Source organism: Tenrec ecaudatus, chromosome 2 (genome assembly GCF_050624435.1).
Source record: "Tenrec ecaudatus isolate mTenEca1 chromosome 2, mTenEca1.hap1, whole genome shotgun sequence".
NCBI classification, from domain to species: domain Eukaryota; kingdom Metazoa; phylum Chordata; class Mammalia; order Afrosoricida; family Tenrecidae; genus Tenrec; species Tenrec ecaudatus.
The window spans coordinates 88,916,612-88,923,039 of NC_134531.1; the positions used below are offsets into that span (position 1 = coordinate 88,916,612).

The window sequence follows — 6,428 nt, forward strand, 5'->3', positions numbered from 1 at the left end:
CTATTCTGGACTCACTTTTGTAAAACTGGGTCTATGAAAATGACGGTTCTTCTTTGCCCTGAAATTTTGTTAGGCTGCATTAATAGGGATCAGGAGGAAGAGACAAGTAAACAGATGGAAAGGGAACTTGCTATTTTCAGATTGCCTGCAGATTCTGTCAGCATCCCCAAACCACAGGTCTTCATTCCACCAGTGCTACTTGGATTCTGTCTCCAGCTTTTACTTAGCCTTCCTAAAACACTTTCATTTTTCCAAATCAACACATAGGTGACACAGCCTTGCCTGCAGAAAGGGAGGAGGAAAGGACGCACTTGCTGAGAAAGGATGGCAGCCTTCAGTATGGATTACAACTCAATATAAAGAAAATCAAAATCCCCCCAACTGGACCAGAAGGGAATGATAAATGGAGGAAAGAATGAAGTTGTCAAGGACTTCATCTTGCTTGAATCCACAGTCAATGCTCATGGAAGTCACAGTAAAGAGAAAGGATGCACTGCCTTGGGTGAATCTGCTGCACAAGACCTCTTTAGAGTGTTGGGGGGAAAGCAAAGATGTTCTTTGGGGACTGACGTGCGCCTAACCCAAGCCATGGAATTGTTAATAACTTCACATGCGTGTGAAAGTTGGACACTTGATAAGAAATCCTGGAAAAGAATCGGTGCATTTGAATTATTGGCCTGGCAAAGAATATTTAAAGTAGCGTGGACTGCCAAAAGAACCAACAAATCTGTCTTGGAAGTAGTCAGAATAAAGGCAAGGATGGCAAAACGTTATCTCCTGTGCTGTCGACAGACATGTTAGGAGAGACCAGTCCCTGGAGAAGGACATCGTGCTTGGTGAAGAAGTGGAGCAGAGAAAGAGAAGACCTTCAACACAGTGGCTGCGCCGAAGGGCTCAAGATTAGGAACAATTATGAGGACGGCACAGAGCTGGGCAGCTCTGCTTCATTATATGCAGGGTTGCTATGATTCCGCCCTGACTGGAAGACACCTAACAGCACAGCAACCAGTTTAGTACCTGCTCTACCGAACCTCTTCTCCAGGCTTCCAGCCTCTAGCAACGTTTATACCCGACTCCTCCAGCCTTAGGACTGCAAGTTCTTCCAGTTAGCATGTCAATGGTAACTCCAGAACCAACATAAACTCGCTTTACACTGTGTCCAAAGATATATATATATACTATTTCTCCTGCCTGGACTCTGGCTAATATGAGATTTTTCAGAGAAAATGGGACAGGGTAACATTTTTTTATGATTTTTATACTGTTTCTACTAGTTATGTCAAAACTCTGTATTTTTCTACTAGTTATGTAATTTACCTAATATTTTATGTTTCTTAAAATTATTTTGCCTTCTTCACATGTCTTCAGAAAATTGTAAATAATTTCTTTGAAGAGTATACTATTATACAGTTATAGTCAACTGATTTTCAATGAGGATTCACTGGGGAAGAGGTCTCTTCAATGATGCTGGGAAAAAAGGATTTCACATGCAGAAAAATGAAACAGTACACTTCACACCATAAAAACAAATTTAAAAGTTTAAAAATGGATCAAGGACCTAAATGCCAAACCTAACACCAGAAAAGTCCTCAAAGAAAACGAAAACATGTCGATTTAAATGATTTGGTATCAGATAAAACAACAGGAGTACAAGCAACAAAAACAGAAAAATAGGATTTCATAAAAGTTAAATAAACTTTCTCAATGTGAGAAAATTTTGAAAAATCTTATCTACTAATGGTCTAATATTTTTAAGTACATAAAATTTCTATTAATTTAATAATTAAAACAACTCAAGTAAAAAATAAACGAAGGACTTGAATAAGTATTTCACCAGAATATATAACTAACAAGCACTTGAAAAACTCTTCAAGCAAGGGGAGCCACGAAGTCCCAGGGAATAGCAAAAATAGAGTGTGGGTCCTGCCATCAGAGGGGACCAGAAAACACTGCAAAAGGTCAACAAACAGACCCTGAACTATTTATCGGCTTTTCTTTTTTTGTTGTTGGTTTTTATTTTATTTTTCATTTTTTGCTGCTGTTTTCTTTTGTTGTTTTGCTCTGTCTTGTTTTTGTGCATGTCTATCTAGGTAAGATAGGCGGGATAAACAATCTGGAGAAGAAAACAATGGACACGGGAGATGGGAAAGGAAGTGGGTGTTAACAAACCCAGGGATGAGGGAACAAGTGATCTAAAATTGATGGTGAGGAGGGTGTAGGAGGCTTGGTAGGGCTTAATCAAGGACAATGTAACAAAGAGGAATTACTGAAACCCAAATGAAGGCTGAACATGACAGGGGGACAAGAAGAAAGTAAAAGGAAACAGATGAAGGAATTAGGAGGCAAATGGCATTGATAGAGGTCTAAATAAAGGCATGTATGTACATAAATATATTTATATATGATGATGCAGAAATAGATCTATATGAATATATTTATAGGTTTAATATTAAGGTAGCAGATGGACATTGGACCTCCACTCAAGTACTCCTTCAAAGCAAGACCACTTGGTTCTATTAACCTGGCACTCCATGATGCTCACCTTCACGACAAGATTGCTGAAGACAAATGGGTGCATAAGCAAATGTGGTGAAAATATCTGATGGTGCCGAGCTATCAAAAGATATAGCGTCTGGGGTCTTAAAGGCTTGAAGATAAACAAGCGGCCATCTAGCTGAGAAGCAACAAAGCCCACATGGAAGAAGCACACCAGCCTGTGTGATCATGAGGTGTCGGTAGGAGCAGGTATCAGGCATTGAAGACCCAGAACCAAAAATCATATCATTGTGAATAAGGGGGAGTGCGGAGTGGAGACCCAAAGTCCATCTGTAGGAAACTGGACATCCCTTTACTAAAGGGTCATGGGGAGGAGATGAGCTAGTCAGGGTGCAGTATAGCAACGATGAAACAAACAACTTTTCTCTAGGTTCTTTAGTGCTTCCTCCCCCCCCACCCCCACCCCCCACACAGACACTTTCATGACCCCAATTCTACCTTACAAATCTGGCTAGACCACAGCATGTACACAGGTACACATAATAGCTGGAAACAGAATCCAGAACAGATAGCCCCCTCAGGACCAATCATGAGAGTAGCAATACCAGGAGGGGAAGGGGAAGGTGGGGGGGGAGGGGGAACCCAATCACAATGATCTACATTTAACCTCATCCCAGGGGAATGGACAACAGAAAAGGGGGTAAAGTGGGTGAAGGGAGACATTGGTCAGTGTAAGACATGAAAAATAATTTATAAATTATCAAGGGTTCATGAGGGAGGGAGGGTGGGAGAGGGAGGGGGGAAATGAGGAGCTGATACCAAGGGCTCAAGTAGAAAATGTTTTTTAAATGATGGCAACAAATGTACAAATGTGCTTGACACAATGGATGAGTTGTATGAGACCCCAATAAAATGATTTTAAAAACAGAAAAACCGTTCAATGTCATTGTTAGGTGCTATCTGTTGCACACAGGGCCCGTAGAAGCCCTGTGCATAGAACTTACCAATGCCCAGTCCTGTTCCTTTCTCACAATTGTTTCTATGTGAGAGCCCATCCAGCAGCCCTGCCAAGGCCCCTTATTGAGGGCCTTCCTTCTTCCCATACCCCACTACTTTACCAAGAACTCCAGGGACTGGTCTCTCCTAACATGTCCAAAGTATGTAAGACCAGGTCTCACTATCTTTGTCTCTAAGGAGCACTCTGGCTGTACTTCTCCCAAGACAGACATGGTGTTTTCACTATTGTTCACCAGCACCGCCATTCAAATGCATCCATTACTCTTCAGTCTTCCTTATTCATGCGAAGTCACATGCATGCGAAGTGGCTGCAAACACCATGGCTTGGGTCAGGCGCACCTAAGTCCTCAAAGCAACGTCCTTTCTTTCCAACTAAAGAGTGTTCAATAAAAGAAAAAACGTTGCCACTGAATTAGTTCTTACTCATGCAAAGTCTATATAGGACTCTGCTGTGTTTCTGAGTCCCGCCAACTTGACAGCAGGGGCCTTTCTGCCTTAAGATGCTGTTCCCTAATGTAAAGTCATCACCACTGGGATCTGGATCAACTGCATTTTAAAGCTGTCCCTTAGAAGGGCTATATGAGTCTTCCATTAAAAAGACAGAAACCTAGAACAGTCAAAACCAAATGAAAATGAGTCTCTCTCAATCCTAATTCATAGCAACCATATAAGACAGAGTAGAACTTCCCCACAGGGAAAATCTTTATAGAAACATTTTACCACATATATTTCTCCTGTGGAGCAGCTTGACTGTTTCAAATGACTGGCCTTTAGGTTAGCAGCCAAGTGCTTAAACTCTGTGCGGCCAGGAACCCTTTCCTATAATAGAACTTACCACATATTAAGAGGTTAATAAATGTGATTTCATTTTCCTCCCCACATTACCTAGGTAATGGGCCAAGAAAGTAAACATAATTGTATCTGATGTGAACGCTCACCGAAGAGTTACTTCTGAAGAGGACTTTAATAATCAAGTGGATAAAATGACATGCGCTGTGGAGACTGGTCCTCCTCTTTCCTCTGCCACTCCTGTTATCGCCCAATGGGCACATGAACAAAGAGGACATGGTGGCAGGGATGGAGGTTATGCATGGGCACAGCAACATGGACTTCCACTCACCAAGGCTGACTTGGCCACTGCCACTGCTGAGTGTCCCATTTGCCAGCAACAGAAACCAACATTAAGTCCAAGATATGGGACCATTTCTCAGGGAGATAACCAGCAACTTGGCGGCAAGTTGATTACATATGACCACTTCCATCATGGAGGGGACCGCATTTTGTTATTACTGGAATAGACGCCTACTCTGGATATGGATTTGCCCTCCCTGCACACAATGCTTCTGCCAAAACTACTATTCGTGGACTTACAGAATGCCTCATCCACCAGCATGGCATCCCACATAGCACTGCTTCAGATCAAGGAACTCACTTCACAGCAAATGCAGTGTGGCAATGGGCCCATTCCCATGGAATCCACTGGTCGTATCATGTTCATCATCCTGAAGCTGCTGGCTTCATCGGACAATGGAATGGGCCCCTAAAGACACAATTACGGCGCCAACTAGGTGGCAACAACTTGCAGGACTGGGGCAATGTTCTCCAGGAAGCTGTATACGCTCTAAACCAGCGGCCAGTAATATGGTGCTCTGTCTCCAATAGCCAGAATTCATGGGTCCAGGAACCAAGGGGTGGAAGCTGGAGTGGCACCACTCACTATTACTCCTAGTGATCCACTTGCAGCATTTTTGCTTCCTGTCCCAGCAACCCTGTATTCCTCAGGCCTGGAGGTCCTGGTCCTGAAGGAACTCTCCCACCTGGAAACACAGCAAAGATTCCACTGAACTGGCACCTGAGAATGCCCCTTAGCCATTTTGGGCTTCTCGTGCCTTTGGGTCAACAGGTCAGGAAGAGTGTCACTGTACTAAGTGGTGTGATTGGTCCTGATTACCAAGGAGAAATTGGACTGGTGTTACATAACGGAGGTAAGAATATGTCTGGGATCCAGGAGATCCCATAGGCTGACTCTTAGTGTTACCATGCCCTGTGATTAAAGTAAATGGTAAGTTACAGCAACCCAGTACTAAGAGGACTTATAATGTCCCAGACACTTCAGGTCTGGGTCACCCGAGGAAAAAAAAAACAAACACAGCCAGCTGAGGTGATTGCTGAGGGCAAAGGTAATACAGAATGTGTAGTAGAAGAAGGTAGTTCTACCTATCAGTTATGACCATGTGATCAATTGCAAAAGCGAGGTTTGTAATTGTCAGTGTATTTTCTTTTTATGTGCCTATGGCATATCTTTCCTTAGTTCGGGTATAATTTATCAGATACAATTGGACTCAGTGTGTCTTCATTTATATCAATGATAGATGATTGATGATAAGTATAAGTGTGATTTCATCAATGTCCGGAAATTATATAATTATATATGGCTAAAGAACTGTGGACGCAGAAGCAACACAGAAATGGGTTTGATTGGAAAACACAGCTAAGCACCATGAGCCTCCTCAACAAGCCCAAGAGCGAGATGACCCTGGAGGAACTGCAGAAGCGGGAGGAGGAGGAGTTCAACACGGAGCCCCTCTCCGTGCTCACGCAGTCGGTCAAGAACAACACCCAGGTGCTCATCAACTGCCGCAACAAGAAGCTTCTGGGTCGCGTGAAGGCCTTCGACAGGCACTGCAACATGGTGCTGGAGAACGTGAAGGAGATGTGGACCGAGCTCCCCAAGAGCGGCAAGGGCAAGAAGTCCAAGCCCGTCAACAAGGCCCACTACATCTCCAAGATGTTTCTGAGAGGCGACTGTCATCGTGGTGCTTTGGAACCCACTTATCACTGGCAAATAGGCTGCATTGCCACGCCAGGAAGCCCTGCCCCACATCTCCAGAAGAATAAATTCCCAACATTTGTTG

At 43.4% G+C, this 6,428-nt stretch overlaps 1 pseudogene; it reads left to right on the forward strand.

Annotated features, from left to right (window-relative positions):
- The first annotated feature begins 6,013 nt into the window (after positions 1-6,013).
- Positions 6,014-6,362, forward strand: LOC142440893 (small nuclear ribonucleoprotein Sm D2 pseudogene; annotated as a pseudogene).
- The last annotated feature ends 66 nt before the right edge of the window (positions 6,363-6,428 follow it).